We start from the raw sequence: 24016 nt of genomic DNA, 5'->3' as shown, positions 1-24016 counted from the left end.
CTAATTTTGTCATTGTTCGTTGTATATGTAATTTAGTTTAATATGTCAGTCTTTTTAAATGCCTTGATTGGATTGCATTAAAAAGTTGTCACTGCACATGCTGACTTTACAACAGAAGTCAAAGGAATAAACTAATTCAGTTGTTGTATAAGTATATCTCTCTTTTTTATACATATCACAGTGTAAACAACAATGCACTGATGCCATTGAGCATTTACTGCTGCTATCAGAGGAAAATACATTACAGACCATAAATGATCCTGAAGTCTGATAAGCACATGCACAGAGATGCACAAAATCTCAAACATTACAGAGGGTAAATTTGTTTAACTGCATGGCTGCCAGAACAAAATACTGCCACAGTATATATAGATAGTAAATATCTGTAGTGCAATAACTTAAAGTAAACTCACACACTTGCTCTTTATCTCAACAACAATAATGTGTTTTCAATTATTACCCTGATTACTTTTGATATGCATACTTTAAGTGACCCCTGTGGGGAGTTTTATGAAAGCCTTGCAAACACACACACACACACACACACACATACACACACACACACCAAGATAACACATATAATCAAAAGGAGAAAGCAAACAGATTTGATATCTTTGCTTAGTCAGATAACGCAGCATAAGTGCAGACTGATATGATCAATACAGTTTGAAGACAAAGTTCACTGATTCAACGGATATTTTTCACATTGCTGTGACTGGTTAAATGTAACATTATGCCCATGTAGCTACAGAGAGCGTGTTTATAGAGGGAGGTCTGATTTTCTTTTTTCAAATGCCACATATACAGATAGCCTATAGACAGAACAAACTAGCCAGCCACATGAAACGTCAATGATATATGCACATTTTAATGTTCACTTTCCTGAGATAATACATAATTTAAAAAAATACTGCAATAAAAATCTCTTCATGAACACTTAGGCATAAACGCAAAAGGCAAATGGGTTGTGATGGTGAGTATGAGGACAACAATGAAGTTTCAATGTATTCCCTGCCTGGTTTATTTGATGGCCAGAGTCAGGACCATGAGTTTATTTATGCCCATGAGAAAGTAGCTGGACTTGGAGCTGGAGTTTGTGATCAGACCACTTTTAACTGGTCATCTGTGGGAATTGTACAGATGATACAGTTAGATCTATTGTTTCCATTGCATCTTCTGTGACTTTTTTGTTGTTGTACAAAATGGGGAATTATAATACATTTCTTTCTATGTCTGCAGGTGTGATAAACATTCTGCAATTGATAAATCTAAAAGGAACTGCATTTCTTTTATATGTAGCCTAGGTGCTACACCACAGAGAGAGTTTTTAATTTTCCTATATTCTCTGCACATCCAGAAGTTCACTTTAGTGGACCTAACCCATCCTCCCATTCAATTTATAGCATTTTTTTTCTTTCAATTATTAAACAAATATTTTCAAATGTTATGTTTTATAAAAAATAATTTTAGAGTTTTTTTATGGAAGCTGGTTTCTGCCACAGAATAAAAAGTAAAAAAAGTTAAGCGACTTTTTCTCTCTCGCAATTCCACCTTTATAACTCGCAATTCAGAATTGTGAGATAAAAAGCTACATCTTTTTACGGTAATTGTTTTATTCCCTGCACATCACTCACAACAAAATGCGCGCCACCTACTGGCATGTCGATGCAAATTCCTGAAATAGTGAACTATTCGGAACACTTTTTATTCACTTGGATGAATCAATTAGGCCTATAACTGATTCGATATGCCTCAGACATGCCCACGAGCGCACATAGTCGAACTATCGGCAGAAAGAAGCACAACAATGAAGAAGAGGAGAAACTGGCTGTTCCACAAACAATTCATCTAAATTCATACCCGTAAGTTAGCCTACGTGTTCCCGTGAGTGAATGATTACTAATTAAACCTTTAAATGCGAATAACCTGTTAGCTGTTATAAGTAAATGATCAGTTAACAGTAGGCTACAATCAATGTGCTTATGCTATGCTAAACGCGCTAATGTTATGATACATTGCGAGACTTTCCCTTACGATATAGCATAGCCTGCTAAATTACCGCGATGTTTTCTATTTTTCAGGTACAATTTGCACATAGCCTAATGTTAAAATGTAGGCCTACAGCTTGAAAACACATATTGTGAATATCACTGCTTATTCAACACTAACTTATATTTTTGATTACAAACTTAATAACTTTAACTGTGTATATATGTTTATATTAATATTGTGGCGCTGACGCTGTTTATTCTCTGTTATAAATATGCTTACTTGATTCACTTATTGTTGGGAGGAGGTGTCCGGGAGGGAAATGGTTAAGGGGGAGGGGCTTAGGGAGAGGCGGGCGGTTTTTGAGATGAATCTGACAGGGGGTACCGGGGTAGAGAAAAGTGAGAGGAGAGACATCTCTGTTTTTGGGAACAGTTAGGACACCTCCTGATACCCGTGTTTTAGGTTGTACACGTTCAGGAAATAAACCTCAGCCGTTTGGTGCTTATAAACCGGATCCTCGTCTGCTGTCTGTTTCTCTGGGAAAGTGCACGACGTCACAATATTCTTGTTGTTTTCTGTTGTTGTTGTATTAAGTTTTACAAAATTAAGTTTTGTGGGTCATGACTCATGCAGCCAGGATGCAGAATAGTTTTTCTCAAAGTAGGCAGGGTCTATTAAAAAAATTGGATGAGAAAATAATTGCAATGATACAAACAAAACACAAATATTACAAAATATGAGATACTGTGTGAACCATTCATTTTTAGACTGTCCAACAGCGACACCAGTGGATCGAGGGAGGCGTCTCTCATTTTCCTGCTGATCTGTGGTCATGGCATCATATCACTGTCATTATATATGGCATATACTAATCTAATCTTTATATTTTTACATTTTTATTAAATGTAAACATGTATAGTTTTTTATCATTTATTAGAGCTCAACATATTTACAAATTGTAAATGAGAATATTTCCTCATATACAGCAGCATTTCTGTAGTAGTTACATGGACTTTGATAGTGATAGCCTACTATTTATTTAGTATTATTTACATTTGTTACGTGATTACAAATGAAAGCCAAAAGCTAGCATATCACTGTCCTTATCGCAACCTTTGATAAGGCCTGTGGATAAATACAAGATAACTAGGAACTGTTGAATGTTGCCCCGTTGCATAATATTGTGCATGTTCTTGTGAATCAGCTATCAAAAATTTCCAGCTGTCATTTGGACCCCAACTAAATGTTTGTTAGACATTTGAACTTACTAATAAATCAAATAATCGTCTCTAGATCTCTGTAAACTAGATTATGCATTTCTGAAAATGCATTTATTTTAGCATGAAATTCTAATATAGCCATATTATCATCATTCTTTAATTTTGTATACAAACCAAGGCAGTCAATTGTCAAATGTCAAGATTTCTTTTTCTCTAATTTGTTCTCACAAATTAGAGCCTGGCTAAAAATAAAGTTTGTGAGTTCTGAAGTAACTGAACTAAAGAAGCATGAAATGTCGTATCTGTTAGACAGTTGGATCTGTTGGATCGTTTTATTTAGGTTTCAAAAAAACGTTATGTACTTTTCAATAGTAGATCTCTGTTCCTCTTCTCTTCCTCTCACTACTGTTTAATGTTCATGATAAACAGTTTACCTGGTCGCTAGTATCTGTTGTCCACTAGGTGGCGATGTAACACCACTGTCTCACTTCACACAAACTATCCATTATCTTAGAATCATGTTTGGAGAGAAAGGTACTACTAATAAACATTAGTGTATATATACATAACTATTAATACACAAATTATATATATATAGTTAAGAAATATTTACATGTTCTTAATCGCTTAATAGGAAAAGTAATAATAAATTCACATTTTAGTCAGGAACACTACAAAATTCAAATCACAAAAAGATGCCAGCTTATGTTAAATACAGGGGATATGCCACATGATACCGGTGGAAAACCGTGACAGACGAATATGAATGGCTACTAAACCAACAGCAGAGACTCGCTGAGCTCCAGTGATTTAATTCCTGTCAGTGCAAACAGGCCTTTAGATATGACAAATCACAATTGTGACAAGAAAGGGCGTCCAAAGAGCCCCGTGGCATCGCAGGACCCTAATCTGTCCTTGCTTTTATTAGTTTTGTTCAAATGAGTGTCCTTTTGCATATTCTGAAGTGTGCTTTTAACTGCCCAGGAGGTCGTGATTGGTCTCCAGAGCAACTTCTTTTGGAAGGAAAGATCACATCAATTAACCACAGGTGGATGATGAGCTCCTAATCACCCAGTCAACCCATTAAACATGCATGCCAATGCTGCGTTCCACTTAGATCAGTTAGTTCAGATGACACCGTTTTCAACTAAAACATTTTGGCCGTTAATTTACATGGCAATGCAAATTTTTGAAAACTGGTTTTAAAGTGCAAGTTTTTAAAAACTGAACGAACAAAAAACGTGAATTTGGGAAAACAGTGACATCATGTGTATTACATGCTCAGTCTATAGGCGTGTGTTTCCTTACAAAGATGTTTTTTTATGTAAGATGACAATGTTTTAAAAATAAAAATGCTGTATCATGCATGCCAGGCCAGTAGTTGGCGAAGTCACTTTGTAAGAAAAACACACATTCTCATGTAGTATCGGTTTGTACGGCCAAACCCAAAACGCATAAAAAGTTTTACGTATTTTTTTTTTTTTGTAAATTGTGTCATGTGTAAACGGCCCCTAAGATTCTTCTTTTTTTAGATGAACAGGCATAAAATTAACCTTACATAAAAACTGTATGCATACTTGCATTTCAATTGTCTGTATATGTAAGTATAGAAAGTGACCAAGTAATTGATATATTTGTTTGAGTCTGTCATTTCTTTCTGTGCTATTATTTAATTGTTGTGCTTATGTGTTGGATAGACATCTTTGACTGCTGTGCCATGTCTTGCTGTTTTTTTTTCTCAGTGCCACACACCACAAGCGTTGTGTTTTCAGGCTGACGTGTCAAGCTAAAGGTGCTGTAAGTGAATTTTTTTTTTCTTCACGACATAAAATGTCTCTACTGCCTGACAGCTATCACTGAAATAGGCGTCCTGGGAAATCCCACCTGTCTCTGTGACAGCTCTTAACTAAACTGGAAACAGCAAACAAGAATCTGATGGCAGGTCACTGTTATTTATCCGATGGAATTTACAGGTATTTTCTTCCTGCTCATTTTGAATGCTTGGGATTTGCTGATGCTGAGTTTGCAAGTGCGGGTTTAAAGTTTTTGACTTGGAGAGAGTGGACTTGTCTAAGTTTGCCGGTAGTTGTCAGAATTGCTCAAATGGCATAAAAACAGTTAAGCTTTTAAAATCTCTCATTGCATATTAGCAGTGGTTCACAGCCTCGGTCCTGGGGGCCGATAATCTCCCTTATCACTCAGTTCATGGAGCTTATTCCTAACGAGCTGATGATCTGAATCTTTAATTGTATGGTCCACGCTTCTAGATAAGAAATACTACTTAAAGGTAGGGTAGGCAATTTCGGAGAGGATAGCAATAGCAAGTTAGCTTTGAAAGCGTGAGATCCCGCCCTCCCTTCAGAGCGCCTCCAAAGCCACACATCCTTCAAAAGACAGCCAGAGCAGATTCTACAAAGCGTCGATCAAAAATACAGTTACAACAAAAATATTGTTACGGTAAATATTTTTTACAATTTAAATTAACTGTTTTTTATTTTAACATACTAAAAAAATTATTTTATTCCTGTGATGCAAAACTGAATTTTCAGCATAATTTCTCCAATCTTCAGTCACATGATCCTTCAGAAATCATTCTAATATGATCATTTGATGCTCAAGAAACATTTCTTATTATTATCAATGTTGAAAACAGTTGCCCTGCTTAATATTTTTGTGGAAACCGTGATATTTCCCCCCCCCCCCCTTGATTCCTTGATGAATAGAAAGTTCAGCATTTATTTTAAATGGAAATCTTTTTTCTTGTAACATTATAATTGCCTTTAGAGTCCTTGCTGAAGTATTAAGTAGGCCTAATTTTTTATTTTATTTTTATGTGGTCATTGGCGTGTAAGCGCTTAATATTATTTGTTGTGCTCTCCCCCTAAAAGCAGCACCCGAGCTGGGAGTGTGATACAACAGAGACTCGCTCATTCCCTGCGAGTACGAAGTCTAATCTTAGACGATCGAAATCAGATCTCGTCGAGCGTCATCAGCGAGTCCCCACGGACGGCACTGTCAGCCTTCGGTGACGTTTTTGCAGCCCTGCGCTGGGCAACATAAGAGTTAGTGGATTTGTCTGGGGCATTATTAGCAAGGGCCCAGGTGGCAGTAATGTTGCCTGGGATGCTTTGACGTCAGATAAACCCCTGCTCTGTAAATGACCCCCTAGGACACCTTCTGTCCACAGTAACTAAAAAGACAACACGCCCAATGATTTCTGCGGAATTACAACAATAGTGCAGCGCCGTGAATGTTTATCCTCTTTCTTTAAGCCACAAGAAAGATGAAACACTTGCTCTGTTGCTTAATCAAATGCTTGCTGCGTATAACTGCACCTTGGTGTCACATTTTCTGAGAAATTGTGATTGCAAAGTGCTCTAAACCAATAATACTCCCAGGAAAGAGAATCGCTCTCTTCTTGTATAAAGAGTGCAGATTGCGTTCCCCTATACTGCCTGTTTAATGGGTCTGTTCCCACTTGACATGCACAAGCACACATTTTTCAGTAAAGTGAAATCACATGCTATAAAAATATCAAATAAACAGCCATCATATTCACTGTACTTCTGAGCAGTTCGGCATGTATTTCTGTGCTTTTTCTCCTCACATTATAATGGCTCTAGATTGGATGCATTTTCCCCTAATTTCAGGGGAATATTTATAAACAAAGTGGATAACCAAACCCTATGGACGTCTCAGCTGTGGCATGTTTTCCCTCTATTTGCAGTTTTGGATGTCTGGCATACTCCCTTTTCCTGGAAATAGCCTGAAATCTTCCCTTTTGTAATGCGAGATCATGAAAACATTATTGTAAAGGAATGGCGCGGGGTGGGACGTGGAATCTGCAGTCCAAACTCGAGGGGCGAATATTTTCACTTCAATAATCTGAACATGATACTAGAAGAATGTTTCCAGCCGAAAGGGTTGCTCGGGCAAAATGCAACCTTCAAAGTAAGTTTTCTGCAAAAAAAAAAAAAAAAGACAGTTTTCTTGACATTTGCAATTGTTTTTTAAGAGAGAGAAGTCAACATTTTTTACCTAAGGAGGTCTATACCTGAAAAGATTTAGAATATTATTTTAGCATTATTTATACTATTATAGTATTTATTAATATTTTCTTGGTTTAGCTTTTGTTTTTCTATTTCTATTTCTATTTCCAGTTTTCATTTATTTTAGTTTAAGCTTTAATAATTATGTTGCACTACTGTATTAGAATGATTTCTGAAGGATCATGTGACACTGAAGACTGGGGTAATGATGCTGAACATTCAGCTTTGCCATCAAAGGAATAAATGATATTCTAAAATAGATTATAATAGAAAACGGTTCTTTTAAATTGTAATAATATTTCACAATATGACTATTTTTACTGTTTTTTTTCGATTAAATAAATTAAGCCTTGGTGAGCATAAGGAGATGTCTTTCTAAAAAAACTAACTTTTCACTGGTATTGTATGCATTTTTGTAATTTTTATTAGTTATTATTTCTAATTGGCTTTAATTTATTTCAGTTGTAGTTTTAGTAATTTTAGAATTTTAGTTCAGTTAGTGGCCAAGGCAATATTTCTATTTATTTTTTGTTTACATTTTTGTAAGGTTGTTTTTCCATCTAATATTTATGTTTTATTTTATTTCAGCTTAATTTCATTCATCAAAAACAATTTGTAATATTTTTCCTTTTAGTTAACCATAATAACACTGTGGCAAAATCAGCTTTTTGGCCGCAGAATGATGTAGCTAAGGCCCCTACCAGCTAACCAGCCAAATCTAGACTCATTGGTTTTCCCGTAGTCATCCAGATACAATACAGCTTCAGTTTGGATTCCTCTCATCATGCCAGGACACCTTCTTTAGGCTTTTTGTGTCAAATTGCTGCATATCATGAAAAAGAATAACCCATATAATTAAGTGGAAAAAAGTTCCTTGGCTTCATCTTGATGCTTTTTGAATGGTGCTCTCGAAAAGCACTAAATTAGCGTTCATCATCGCCCACGTTCTTTTTCTCCAAGTTCACCGACTCTCATATAACTGCCTGAATTATGCATGCATTTTGATTACCACATCCACCGCAGAATCAGTGTCTCTGCTAGGCATTCATGTATTCCTCAGACGCTCACTTCTACAGATATCTTGAAAGGGCAGGCGCACTCCACCATTCAAGAATGTGACGATACAGTTATTCAAACATTCCTTCGGCTCACTGTGATGAGGTTGATTCACAATCCCTTTTCTTTCATGAATACACTACCTTCAAAGCTTCCCTCGCGGCAACCTACGCATGGCCATAAAGTAGAATTGTGGATAATGTCAACCTAAAAGTGCGATTATCACATGTCTTGCTTAAGTAAAAATAGCCATGTTCCATCATTTTATGGTAAAATGCAACATTATGTATGTATTCAAGAATATTTCTTATTTCGGAAAATGTACCCAAAATTTGTGCAGCTTGGACATTCCACATAACGTCTCTTTGTGTGTGTAATGCTAAAAAAAAACTAGCATTATAACTCTTAGAAAACAAAGCTTCAGTGGGGTTTTATTGAGAACACGGAAGCTTGTTTCCACCACAGTAAAAAAAAAAAGGTAATTGCAACTTTTTATCTCACAATTCTGACCTTTTTTATATAAAGTCGCAATTGCGAGTTGTAAAGTCAGAATTGCATGATGTAAAGTCCAATTTGTGTTATAAAGTCAGAATTGTGAGATGTAAACTTCCAATTGCGAGAAATAAACTTGCAATTCTCACTTTTTTTCTCAATTGCGAGATATGAATTGTGAGATATAAAGTCAGAATTGCATGATATAAAGTAGCAATTGCGTGTTATAAAGTCAGAATTGTGAGATGTAAACTCGCTAACTCTGAGAAAAAAGTCAGCATTTCTTTTGTCTTGTAATTGGACTTTATATCTCGCAATTCTGACTTTATAACACGCAATTGCGACTTTTTGTCACGCAATTCTGACTTTATATCTCACAATTCTGAGAAATAATGTCAGAATTGCGAGATGTTTTTATTTTTATTTGTGTTTTTACAAATTTTTCACAATCTCACAAAATTCTCACAATCAAATTTAAAGAACCATATATACCAAAAAGGTTCTGTATAAGGAGAAATGCCTTAAATAATACTTTAATTTTAACAGGTTATTTCATTTAATTCTAGCAATAAAGTATGTTTACGAGCTGTTTAATTCATGAAGTTTAATTAAAATAAAAAAATGTATTAAACCAATTAAAAACGAAATCCATAAAATGATCCCATATGGGAACCCATGAAGGTTCTGTATATGAAGCACCTGACAGAGTCCACATAGAACCTTTTCTTCTAAGACTGTACAATTACAATTTTTATTTTTGGTCTGAACTATTCCTTTAAGGTTTTTTCTCTCTTCATTTATTTTTGGATTATATTCTGTTCCGTCGGCCAGTTGGCATTGACTCTTGCTCTCTGGCCAATGACCCGGAGAGCTGAAGCCGGTGAGTGAGCGATCTGCTCTGCAAATTGCCTGGCTTCATCACAACAGTATTTTTCAGGCTCATCGTTTAGAAATATAGACTTTGACAGTGTCTGCAACAAGAAGGCGGAACAATTTATTTCACGTCAGTGCAGAACCACATGTAAAATTACTCTAAATGAAAAGATCAGCAGTGGATATTCAAGGTTCAGCCCAGACCTCTGGGTATGAGGCCATCTGTAGTGATGGTAATACATTAGACTTATTTATATAAAGGGTCAAATGTTATATCTGCACTGTCGTTTATATAATGTCAGTTTTCAAATACTGTAGTGTTTGTGTGTGTACAAATACCAAAAATGTATGCACCTCTTGTTTGAAATAAATGTTGTGATGTTATTCCATCGAGAGGTGCATACATTTTTGGTGAAGATCTTGTATTGACATGACAATGCAAGAGTCCAGCTCTCTGTAAAGTCTCCTCCAGAACATCCCAAAGACTTTTAATGAATTTAAGCTCTCGACTCAGAAGTGCCGATTCATGAGTGAAAATAATTCTTCATGCTCCTCCCAACCATTCTTTCACAATTTGAGCCTGATGAATCTTGACATTGTCATCCTGGAATATGGCCATGATGTGTTTTCCTACATGGTTGTTTAAGAAAAGCTACACACTCCATCAATAGGGTTAGAATAACTGTTGCCAAACATTTAACATGATAGAAACCTAATAATCACTGCAATAATGAAAAATATATATATTTACAAACTTTTATGTTAGATACGATTAATCTCGAATAATCGATTTGATATATATGTATATACACACACACACACACACACACACACGTTAAATGTGATTAATTGATTTGATATATATATATATATATATATAAAACCGATTAATCATATCTTGTGTGTGTTTGTTTGTGTGTGTGTGTGTGTGTGTGTGTCTATCCATCCGTCCGTCCGTCCTTCCAGTTTAATACAGGATCTGTGCAGGAACCACAAGTGGTCAGGCTTGTGTCTTTTTGCAAATTCCTCCAGTACTACTGCATATAGAGAGTGCTGCAAGGATGACGTCAAAACCCAGAAGACTAATTCGCCAGTGGTTCCCTCAAGGTTTTCCTATGGGTTTTAATAATAAGGTTTTTCAATTTATGAGTAAAATAAGATCTAACGATACTTGATGATACTGGATGTTTTGTTCTACAATGTAAACTGCTTACACTCACACTCCAAATATTCTTATCTATTTACTTATTAGAAACATGCATTTTTTTTTAATAGACTTTACAGCTTTGATATTCTTGTTTTTGATATGGGTGTGTAGTTATCCCTGCAGCTCTCTATTACACAGTATATCCCTGAGATGTATTGTTTGTATTATATATGGATGACAAGAAGCTCTAGCAAAACAAAACAAAATCAATAGATTGTTCTTTCTAATTTCTCCATTGCTATTTGTAGGATGCAAAACTGTGCTATAATTTAGATGAGCTTTCAGTTTCTTTCAGAATAAACAACAATATACTCATTATGAACATTATGGCAATAGTCAAAAAGTCTGGCTGATGAGGCTATTTCTGATTTATTGAGCAGAATTGCAGCTCTAAATGTTTTAATTATTGACATCCTAAAACATTCCTTTTTGAATCTCGCATCTTTCTTCAGGGAAAACCCCATGTATGAAAACAATCGTCACTATTGTGTTTGCTCTGGAATTATGTGCACTCTGTTTTTGAAAAGGTTAATCTACCAATATGAACGATTGCTCGCGGGATATCGCACCCTGACTGATTTCTTGTTTTTCAAGAAAAATAGCTGTAACCTTTACATGCTGACGACAAACCTCTTTAGGTTCTTTATATTGATTCAGCTTTCAAACCAATAGTGAGTAATAATATGAACGTCAGGGGTATGTCTGAGTGCAAATATCTCAGTAATTTAGCAAGTGTTTTTCTTTTCTTTTTTTCCTGAAGGTTCATGTTAGCACGCTGTTGGCTTTGTGCTACATTTCTACATCCACCGTTATTACACCGTGGCATTTCATAAAACTTACACACTCTAAACCAGATAACTCGATAAATAGAGGTTCACTTGTGTTTAAATCCTTCAGATAGTTCATGACCCCTAAAAACATGAAACTGCGTGATATAGATTTTATTTCCACTGCCGTATTATTCTTATTCTGTATCAGTGCATAGTTTTTTGGGCTATTTTTGGCTAGTTCTAATCAACTCAGTCAAAATTTGAAAAACTTAGCTTTAGTTTTGTTATGCATACTTCTATCACCCATCTGTACCCATCCTTGCATGTAAACACTGTAACTCTTGATTTTTTCACAGATATGGCTGACTCCTCAATGCAACTCCAGGTGGTGAAAACTTTAAACCACCCCATTTCATTGGGTAAATTCTTTTCTAAATATACCAAAATAAGTATGACTTATACACTATATTCATAGTCTTATGAAGCCATACAATAGATTTGTGTGAGGAAAAGAGGAAATTTAAGTTATTTACTGAAAATCTTCCCCGCTACTGCAGCTTTCAAACCTCATTATCCATTCCATATACTCAAACTAACATGTTGCATTTGGTTACGACTACGAGATATTTGACACATGGGGCCCTATCTTGCACCCAGCAAAATTGACTGTGTACACCGACGCATGTATCATTCCTATTTTGCACCCGCGCACAGCGGACTTTTCCCTCCACAGACGCACGTCGGTAAATTAGGGAATGAACTTGCGCTCGCGGGGGCGGTTCAGCAAAGAGGAGGCGTGACCCGGCGCAAACATTCCCTGGTGCTATTTTGCAATTTCAGAAAACAATTCCGCCACTGACCAGGAAAAACCTAGTCTAAAGTCAGTGGCGCGTTAGTCATATGCTATTTTAAGGGCGCATGCTTGGATTATGTAGCGTATGAACAACGCGCATACACCTTCATTCTCTAATCTACACAGACGCAGCAGTTTTCATTTTTGCAAATCATACATTATTACAAGGATACATATTAACACACGAGGGAAATCATTGTTGTGTCCATGAAGATGTGAAATAAATAGGCATAAATCTAGCTTACACATTTACCCAAATTATTATACACCTGTTTAACCGAAGCTAATTTGGGTGGGTTTCTCCCATCCTCATACAATGTCACTTCTCTGTCTTTTACGGCCCTGACGAGAACGTCGGTCTCCTCGGCTGTGAACCGCTCCTGGCGTGCGCTGGCAAACCCGCCCTTATAATAGCAATCCGCCATGGAACAAGCACGCCTGCTCTTAAAGGGAATGTGAGAGGACGTTCTGATTGGTTTATTTCACGTTACACCCAAACCACACCTATGAATAATGAAGCTACTTCAGACCAACCCATTTTAGATTTGCGTCGGGCGCAAGAGTAATTTATCCCGCCAGTATAATAGCAATAGCGCCCGGGATCCGCCCACAAAGTTACTTGCGTTTCGCAATTGATCGTTAAAATAGGGCCCATGGTGTTTTTGGTGTCAATAGCTATGTTTCTGTCACAAACTGCTCCGAGACCTGAGAATAGGGTCAAAATGCAGTCCTTTATTAGGGTAATTCAGAATCGTAAATCCAAAACAGGCCAAAGGTCAAAACACAGGGCAGATAATCCAAACAAAAACAGCAAGGCAGAAAACACAGGCAATTAGGATAATCCAATAAACCAGGCAGGAGATAATAAAAAAACGTGAACACAGGAAACCAGATATTTCTCAGAATTACAGTGTGACAACAAACAAGACTTTGCAATGAATGACTGAAAACACAGGGCTTATAAAGGCATAGTTAACAAGGTAAATGAGTCACAGCTAAAAGTAATGAAGTATAATGAGTTTAGGCAAAGGGTTATGGAAAGTGTAGTCCATGATGGGAAAGCCAAGGAGACAGGAGGAGTGGAAATCAAGGGCACTCCAGCTGGTGGATGTAACAGTTTCCATACACATATTTTAATGCGCAGTTTGGATTTTGGAAAAAAAAACTATGTGCTACATTGAGGCAGATACATTTTTTATCCGATAAGAGGACATGCGAATAAACCACGACGGAAACACATTTTCCGAATAAATGCCACAACAAAAAACTTTGCCTCAACAGTGGTGTGATCCATTTTTATTACAGATATTTTGCACCAATTTCCCTGGAAGTGACGATTTTGTTCTCTTGAACTCATGAAATGTTTTATATGATATTCCAACTTTATACATAAGTTAAATTCACAACTTTGGATGCAAACATAGCTAATGAAATCAAACCTGAAACACTTATTTTTTAATCTGAACGGTAACACAAATGCAGAGATTATCTGTAACCATTTAAATCGGTTTAGTTAATCGGTTATTTTATAGTGTTTTATGCAGTTTTTTTTAGCTTCACATTGTGGTCACTATGAAAAAGAGCTGTACGATCCTTCAAATTTCCTCCTCTTTGTTTAAAGGAATAAAAACATTAAATGGATTTTGGAGTTTGGAGTGACGTGGACGATGGTCCACATTCTACTATTAACTATAAGTAACTTTGCAACTACATGTCAATTAGAGTATTAGTATATTAAGCTGCTTAATATCTGCTAACACCTTTTTTGATGGTCTTATAGTTCTACTGACTAAGTAACTTTGTAAGTACATGTCAACTTATTCTAACATGTAGTATTCTATGACATGTAGTTTCAAATTAATGTGAGTTAGTTGGTATGTCATTGCAAAGTTACTTATATTTAGAATGTCTAAAGTGGACTGTCTAGATACAACGTAGCGCTCTTTTCCATCATGATTTATCTGATGATAATCACAAAGCATTAATAGTTGATGGCCATTATTCCTCACGTACAATTGATCAAATTCCACTGATCGTGGGTTCTATTTGAATTCTTAAATGAGTTTAACAGCGGTTAAAACAGACATTTTTATTTATCTATTTCGCTGAATCTGCAAGGTTGAAACTGCAGACTTTTCTGTTTGTAATTACAGTGATTTGATTTAGAGAAAATTGATCTTGCCAAGTTGGAGAAATGGTAGTGTATCAAATTATTCAAGCTAAGCTGGTGTTCAATTTTTCGACTTGGATTTCACTTAGCAACGGACACAAGCATGTGATAAAAGGGCTATTTATACACACACAGGGTTCTGTTACAGCTTGAGCGTGTTTGCCTTGTTGCATGGAAAATACTGGCACAATTATGGGGAAAAAAGAGCACTTCAGAGAATGGAGAGATGTTCGATGTTGCGCACCACTTACCCTTAGACAAGAGAGATGCACATTTACTGCAAATTGTTAAATAGTTTTACTAAAAGTTTAACCCAATCCACTTGGATGATTTGAAGTTCACTCAGCCTTTCTGTTTCAAACAATGAATCCGTTTTCATGCTTAGTGTTTTCTTTTTTTTTCTGAACTGCATAAACACACGTAACTAGTTGCTTATTAGCATGCATATTACTATGATATTTGGCTGTTTATTAGTACTTATAAAGCACATATTAAAGCACATATTAAGCACATATTCTACATCCCTTAATCCTCCTACCCAATGCCTAAACTTAACAACTATTAATAAGGAGTAATGAGGCAAAGTTCATAGTTAATAGTGAGAATTGGACCCTAATCTAAAGTAAAATGTGGGAACGTTTATCAAACAATGGTGTAAAATGGTCATAAAAATTACTTAAAAATTGTTGCAACGTTAAGTAAAATCTGTGCTGCCATTACAAAACAGCCATAACAGTCACTTTTCAGTCTAGGAGCAATAAAAACACAATTTTCTAAAAGTGACAACCGTTAATTGTCATCTTTGTACCAGGAAAGACATTGCTAATTAATATGGATATTATATAAGCCATTTCACTGTCCTTTTTAGACAGAAATAATATGCTAGATGGATTTTTTTTTCTCTAGACGTAGAAGAAATATTACATTTATTTGGTCATTAGCTTCTTCTGTCTTCTGAGGTTCCATCAGAATGACCCTTCATGACAAAAGGATGTCATTAACGCTGACAAAGTGCTCTGGTTTAATCATATGCAAGACTCTGAGCTGAAGAGATTTCTCGCTCTGGCGCTAAATATGTAAATAGGATCATTTTGTGATAATTAGCAAAACTCAAAAAACTCAAATAGATTAACATTTGCTCCTTGTTCAGATTTTATGGAGTTGCACTGCCATGTTTAATTCAGCATGGATTGTTAAATACCTGAGGTGTTGCAATTGTTAACTTATAATTTCCAGAGAATTCTCCAAGAAAGGAATGAGGATCTCTCAGGTACTGTAATGCAGCACAAATGATTGCGAAAGATTACATTCTCTGTTAACTGGCACATGAGGGCCCATTGAAAAGAAAAAGCACAAATGAAATCTCTCTAATAATCTCCATTGTTTCTCCCAAACAGCAGTGAGATGAAGGTGGATAGCAAATGAAGACTTTAGATGTTTGACTCTTAGATGTTTGTCCTGAGTAAAAGACTAGAAATCTCATGTGTCTCCTGTGTTTCAGAAAAGATCTCTACAATGTCACCAAATGTGCAGATTTTCCAGGATACTGTAGTCTACAATCATATGGTAAGATCTTGGTATCAAATTTCAACAATTGTCACAGTTGTTTCTGTTTTTATTTCTATGCACGTGTTCCTGATTTCTCTCAACATGGGGAGAAGAGAGGTATCAGTCTATAAATGGGAAATTTGATCAAATAAATGCAGACTTGATGAGCATACGATGAGACTTCCCTTTAACATTAAGCAATCTTACTGATCCCAAACTTTTGAATGGTAGTAAATATTCAATACTCTTCCATGATAATGACTTTTTGTTTTTGGATTGCTGGTACATATTTAGTATTTCATAAGCATGACCATCTTATTTTTTTGCCAGGTAATGGAGAAAAGCCATTAAAGTAAACATGACAGGATATTTGCAACCCATAACTAACATTTATTTCCAAGTGAAACAGAATATGAGAGCAAAAATGTACAATTTATCCATTGGAAATGCATTAGATCATGATAAACGGGTGTTACATAATTAGATGGGGGTGATTGTAGGGGTCAATGAAAAGTAAGAGGGATTTGTGATGTCAAGGAAAGTCATTTTAGAAGGTAAGCAAGTAATTACGTTTTGATAAAAGATTACAAAGACAATTTAATTTAGAATAACATCCACAATCTTATTGTGCCCAATAAGACCTTGAACATAGGGGTAATTTTGATTTCATGTTGACTTTTAAAGGCAAGGACTAGCAGTCTGTGCATGGCATCTCTTGTAAGGTTTAGTTCTGCTGTGGGAGTTCAGACTGTCAGTCCGAGTCCGATTTTTGTGCATATCCGATCAAATTTAGCAAGTTGAACGGCAAAAAAAGCACATGAAATGCCTACATTTATATGTGGTTTGAAATCCTATATTGCATTTCTGAAAATCCGCTTTTTCTGCCACTGGCTCCGAAGACTTTGTAGTCATGTTGTAAATAAGAAATCTGTATTGCAAACCCCTCCATGTTGCGGTTGTTGTTGCCGCAACTTAACTTAATTGCCATAGAAACCAATGCAGATATTTCGGAAAACAAATTGGATCTGAACAGTTGCGATGCAAAATGTGGTCAGTCAATAATTTTAGACCAGATTTCAATCGGATAGACAAATAATCGGATTTGGACTGACAGCGTGAACATAGCCTAGGTGTTGTGTCTCTCGGTCCCCGGGGCCTCTGGTCCCTTGATCCCCACTATCTTCAAGCTCTCTTGTTTCAGCTCAGCAGCCTGGAATATGAGAGGATGTGAAGAACATCCCTCCCGGCCCGCTTCAGCGACGGACAATGGAACCTTAAACCCTCGTAGCACGAGCACGACACCGGTTTGAGCCGTGCCTTGAATAATTTATTCCTGTTGCATGAGGAGAAGAATGTGGAAAAACTTGGGGTAATGTCTCTACACTTGAACAATACTGACTTTTACAGGTTTATTAATAGTAATACCTAATTCACTTCTTTTGTTGGCCAAAGTGCGAGACCTTCTTTAACAAATTTGGTGCCTTAACAACCTCATAGCTCACAGTAGGTCTGTCTTTAGCGGTTTATAAGTTATCGTAAAAAATCTATTTTCCTATGAAGAAAATTAATGTCGTTTTTATTTCCAGAACCCGACTTAATCGTCGTTGCAACATTCAGTCACACTATCAGAAGTTTGTCAAAGGATAAGATTCATCGCAAAAGCAAATAATTGGCAAAACATGGGTGAGTATGTCATAGTGAAAACCACAACAGTAGTATGAAAATATCACAGTGGAGTCAATGGGAGATTTTCAAACTGTAATGTTACATTTCTTCAAAAATACATTTTATGAAGAGCAAAAATAGATAGAAACCCTGAAAATGAAATTATCTACAAAACAAAGTTTGAATGTGGAGTGTGTAAGTCAAGTAGTTTGGGCTGAATTGAAAAATGCAAACTTTTTTATCTCACCTTTGCTTTCTGTACCTTATTTCTGACTTTCTATAACAGTGATTTGATGGACTCAACAGAAAATAGCACCCTTTACACAATAACGAGGTGTGCTGCTTGCTGTTATTTCAGGCCTGAGAGAGAGAGAAAGAGAGAGAGAGAGAGAGAAGTGGCAGATGAGACTCATTCAGACCGACTTGCCACGTTGTAATTTAGCTGTCAGAGGAAATGTCTGCTCTCCTGCAGGACTGTCACAATTCAGATCCATCATGTATGTCATGTCAATGTCAGTTAAGAGCAAAACCCGATCGACTGTTTTGATGGGCCTGCCAAAGTTGAGCGACGGCAATATGCCGTCAGATTTCTGCTATAAAGGGCTGAACTGCCGTCGATTTGATGAACCATTTTCGGAGTAACAAGCTTTTTATTCTTCAGCAAACTTTCCATCAAAGTGACGGGGAGAGTTTGACTAAATCCTGTACTTAAGTCATCATGATGGTGATTCGGACACGCCCCCAAAACAATTAAATATTAATAAAATGTAACCGCTTAGGGGCTCACAACGGATCAGGCTGCCATGATCTAGTCATCTACACATGTTTAGGCTCATTTTTGGTCTGCTTCACTCAGTCATAGATTAGGAACTAGTTTAACAAAATGTTTGCCGATGAATACACTGTTGTTCATTAGTCTCCATTCATTTTTCCTTTTAAAGGAACGCTGCAACTTTGTTTACATTTCCTCCATGGTAACGCATCATTTACCCAGTTATTCTCTAATGGCTGAATGCAAAAAGGGAAATTGCTTCAACTGAAGTTGATTAAATCCCAGGTGTTCGCAATAACCTGCTACGGATTTTCACTGAGGCACGTAATCCTGTGATAAACAAGTGGTAATAAAATGTTAAGAATGGAAACATCTTGGGGGCACTGGATGCTGCTCCTTTAATGCAATATGTCTGCTGTTGTTTTGTGCTACGTAATGTTCCCCGGTTAGATGTAATTATTAATAACGGCGCCATTATTGTCAGCACAGCCTGTTCACATTATTCCTGTTTTGTCAACTCTGATGTAAAACTTAAAGCTATTGTGTTTCTCACAATACGTGCCTGGTGGTTAGAGGAATATTTCATGCCTAAATTAATTAAGTACGTCATATACTGATGTCATTTTAACCCCGTATTCATTTCTGATTTCAGTGAAACACCAATAGGAAATGCAAGTGGAATGATCGAACAGCTGTTTTTCATACGTAAGTGGATGCTGATTTATAATGCCAAGCTAAAAAAAAATCATATTTTTAAAGTGGTTCATGTGTTTCACACAGTATATTTATGCACCACTCTTCAGCGATGGAGAATCTATGCCTCCATGACTGAATCTTCAGCTTCACGGCAAAATAAATCTTATTTTATTAAAGCTCGTAATGTGAATTTGCAGTCTGAATCTAATGTGATGAGACGTAAAGAAGGGTTGTTATCGTTAACTAAAACTAAAGCCATGAACAACTTTTTCATTACTTGAAATAAAATAAACTAACTGAAAATAAAATCAAATATAAAAAACGTAACCTTACTTTATTTCGCTTAAAGTTGAAGTACTTGAATAACTAAAACTAATTAAACATTTTTTTTTTAAACGTAATAAAAAAAATAGTGTTCTCAAATTGATTAATCACATCTAACAAAAGTTTGTAAATGTATAGTGTGTGTATAATATATATATATATATACATACATACATACATACAGGTGCTGGTCATAAAATTAGAATATCATCAAAAAGTTTATTTATTTCAAGAATTCAACTTAACAGGTGAAACTAATATATTATATAGACTCATTACATGCAAAGTGAGATATTTCAAGCGTTTATTTGTTATAATTTTGATGATTATGGCTTACAGCTTATGAAACCCACGAAATCAAAATCCCAAAAAATTAGAATATAACATTAAATCACACAGTAATTACACAGTAATACCATGGTCATTGAACCAAATGAAATATGTATGCACACACTCATATATATATATATATATATATATATATATATATATATATATATATATATATATATTAAATATATATATAAATGTTTTATTTTAGATGCGATTAATCGGTTTGACCTAATAAAAAACAAAACTACCGTAATAAAAATTACAAAAAAACACACCAAATTTACTAAAAGTTTTAAATTAGAATTAAAACAGAAAATATTGAAATAAAAACTAATTCAAAATATTTACAACAACTATAATAACATCAAATAACACTGAGTATGTGCTGCAAAATAATAGCAAGAAAACACTCTTCTGTAGAATAGCACTAGTGTAGTTTCATTCATCATGAGCAATGACTCATGACTCTTCTGAACAGGTTGTAAAAAAAAAAAAAGAGTTGGAATCAGTCAGAGTTGTTACTGAATCAACTTCTGACTCACTTACTGAACTGCGAGTTATCATTACTTCTCTCCAACTGAGGCAACAGCTTGAAAAGAAAGTTATTGCATTTCAATGTTCTTTTAACGGTCGGTTTCAGTCAAACTAAAGCAATAAGCAAAAATAAAGAAGAGAGAGCGAGTAATCCAACCCACACAGTTTCTCTCCCACTGTCTAAATCATGCCGAACACATTCCCCCTCCACCGTGAGAGCGCTCAGCATCCCGTGTTATCAACGCAAAACTCTGAAAACACAAACTGCCTATCGGCGGCACACAATTACACATTGTGACTTTAGAGCTGTGCTGCAGAATGGAGATGCGCAACACGCTGAGAAAAACTGTGTCATTAACAAAGACCAACAGATGGCGGTTCTGGAAAGAGCCCAGATATGAGATACAACAGGCAGAGGAAGGAACTGGTTTGGGCCAGTAATGGCAAATTGCTCTCAATAAAATAGCGGTTGTGCTTTACGTCTGTGAGATCAACAGATCGAACAAGTCACAAAACATCTTAACATACTCACCAATTTCTACTGAGGCCATTACAAAGTCTGCCATATTGACACAAGTGCTACTTGGTGGTTGTGTCAAGATAGGAGTATTTCATGCAAAAATTAAATTTGGTTCTTATTTACTCACCCTCATATAGTTTGAAATCAGTAATGTTTTTTTTTCTCAATGTTTTAGTCATTATTTATTAAACATGTTAACCTCTGCTTTTAAATCAAATATTACTGCTGTGGTGGAGGTTTGATGTCATGGTGCAACGTGCAATATTTCATTATCATTGAATAATGACTCTTTATTGTGTGTTCTGGTCTGTTTATCACACAGAACCATTGTATGACTTTTCAAGGATATACATACATACATTCATACATACATATACTTAAAAATATAGCTTGGAATGGCAATTCAGTTTTATTTTGAGTGTAATGACATGTGTAATAACACATTAACTGTGTAATGTCTATGCCAAACAGAATTCCTCCATTATGTATTCCTCCATTATGTCTGGCATTGTGAGGCAGAAGTTACACATTTAATCTTTAACAGTCTTAATTTCATTCTGTCATGCCCACAGGCTTCAGATCAATGCAGGAAGTCAGGATGAGGTGACGGTTGTTCTTCAAGAATCTTTGAAATCACAATTATGTGATTTTTGGTGAGTTGAGCTTCTTCCAGCACCTTGACTCGTATTCCCTTTATTTTGAATTCTGGACAATGATAAAAGGTGTTCTGACAAAGCATGTTGCTAACAATGCCAAAGTCATGGGTTTAATTTCCAGGCAACACACATGGTGGCAATTAAAGCACCTGCCTCATGCATAAATGTAAATGTTGAAGCATATTATTCAATATGTTGCCAGTGTCCTTAAAAACTGTAATGTCTGCATTGTATTGACATGCTTTAAAGTGTCCAAACAAGAATTCAATTTTTTTTTAAAGAAATGTGGAATGTAGAAAACATTGGCACCAATGATATTTCCAGTGGTTCCTGACAGATATACTTGGGCTGAAGATCATTTTGGGAAATGCAGCCCCGGTCACACTGCAAATCAAAATAGAAAAAAAGTTGGAAAAAAACGCATGCGATATATTTTTGTCCAGTCAAAGCGTTAAAATATGCAATTAACACATCATTCGTTTTTTCTGTCATCCTTTAGCTAGCGTTACATTATATGATCACGCTCTGAATCATGCAAATGTTTTAAACCATTCAAGCGCGACAAGACAAAAGAGAGACGCTGTCTGTGAATGTCCTAACACAGTGATTCCCAACCTTTTTTTTGTCTGAGACCCCCTTTTTCCCAAGAAAATATTTTAGGGCCCCCTTCACATTTAATGATATTATCGCTCTTGTAAGCTTGCAGCAAGATGACACAATATGTTGTTTTCTGACAAACGGTATGTTTACTATAACCAGATATGTTTATGCACAAATAATAGCCTATAATATTTAAAATACAATAACATCAGTAGCCCCTTTGTCGTTTAAAAACGTAAGCCTAGGAGTAGCCTATAAATTGGCCCTATTTGAAATGCAATAACACAAATATTCACACTGGTGTGTAGGTAAAAGAATAAAGAATATAGGCTATTACTAAATGACTGCTGTCTGGGACCTCAATACCTGCATGTTATTTGTGGCGCTATAGCGAGCGATAATAAACTTGCGTTAATTAACAGAATAATGCGTCTTTCGGAAGAACATTGTAGCCGGAACTACTTCTCTCTGTGTATGTCTATGACGAGTCACGCAGGTCCTGGGCTACTCGCAGTAGCCCAGATCCGCACTGGTTCGGATCCGTGATCCGAACCAGTGTAAAATAGTCCCAATGTAAACACTTATTCTAGGAGTACCATAGTGGCTCAGGATAAGATAAAAACACGGATTGGGAAATGGATTCATGATGAACTCACTCATTATATACATTTTGTACATTTTTAACAGAAAAAAGTTAAGGACTTTTATTTAATTCTCATTGCTCAAAACTTTTCAAAATATGTCGCGACCCCCCACAGAGCTCGCTGAGGCCCCCTTGTGGGCCGCGACCCCCCTGTTGGGAACCAATGTCCTAACACACACACGACACAGAAAGACGCACAGACAGAAATTTAGTTCTCTTTCGCTCTTGAACAAACAATAACACACACATTTATGCCAAAATGTCAGTTTTGTCGAGTATCCTCATAAGAGCAGTCTTAAATTAGTTAAATAAAGTCTTAACGTAAAGAGCGTAAAGAGTTGTGAGAAAGTGATACGCGATTGAGATCCGCCTCATGTGCAGCAGCGGCAGGTCTTAAAGTGACAGCAGCCGTCTGTCTGTCTGTCTGTAAAGATAATAAAAGAACAAAGGGAACGGAGAAAATCACTCACTGCTCTTGACTAAAGAACTTGTGTAGCTTTAATAAGGATTAAACTTATGTATAATTTATGCAATGCAGACCGTTTGAGAACTTTATTCAATTTCTGTATATTTACCTGCTAGACAAGGGCACAGGTATGACATACTGTATATGGGTTCATGTGAGGTGAGTATTTAAAATGTACTGTCTTTGTTATTTCTACATTAATTTAGAGATTAATTGTGAAATTATTACATTATTAAATATATTAAAAACGTGTTTTTGTCATTGCTTTAAAATAAAAAATAAAATAATAATTATATATATATATGTATATATATATATCTTTGAAATAATACAACTTGTCCAGGTTACATTGAAAATTAAAATTTATGTTTTGCATTAAAATAAATTAAGCATATTGTCAGCCCCCCCCCCCCCACACACACACACCTTTTTGTTGTTGTTGTTGCATCGATCGATTTCTTAAATAGTGATTATCACTTTTAATTCACTTTACATTTTTTACTCATCAATTTTTAAATGGTCTTTAAATTTCATTTAGACAGTACAAAATGCTACAACAATGCATAAATACTTAACA

At 35.8% G+C, this 24016-nt stretch overlaps 1 long non-coding RNA gene across 2 annotated transcripts; it reads left to right on the top strand.

Moving 5' to 3' along the window:
• Positions 1–1696: 1696 nt before the first annotated feature.
• Positions 1697–17641, top strand: LOC307001781. 2 transcript variants are annotated; one of them, XR_013798323.1, is made up of 6 exons: positions 1697–1862; positions 4197–4260; positions 4955–5009; positions 12016–12078; positions 16184–16248; positions 17432–17641. It is a non-coding gene; the product is annotated as an uncharacterized lncRNA (long non-coding RNA). The 2 variants fall into 2 exon arrangements; XR_013798322.1 differs by lacking the exon at positions 12016–12078.
• Positions 17642–24016: the final 6375 nt, after the last annotated feature.

This window comes from Phoxinus phoxinus (genome assembly GCF_949152265.1).
Source record: "Phoxinus phoxinus genome assembly, chromosome: 7".
Classification (NCBI taxonomy): domain Eukaryota; kingdom Metazoa; phylum Chordata; class Actinopteri; order Cypriniformes; family Leuciscidae; genus Phoxinus; species Phoxinus phoxinus.
Note: the sequence above shows the minus strand (reverse complement) of the source record. Positions and strands in the feature narration are given on the sequence as shown.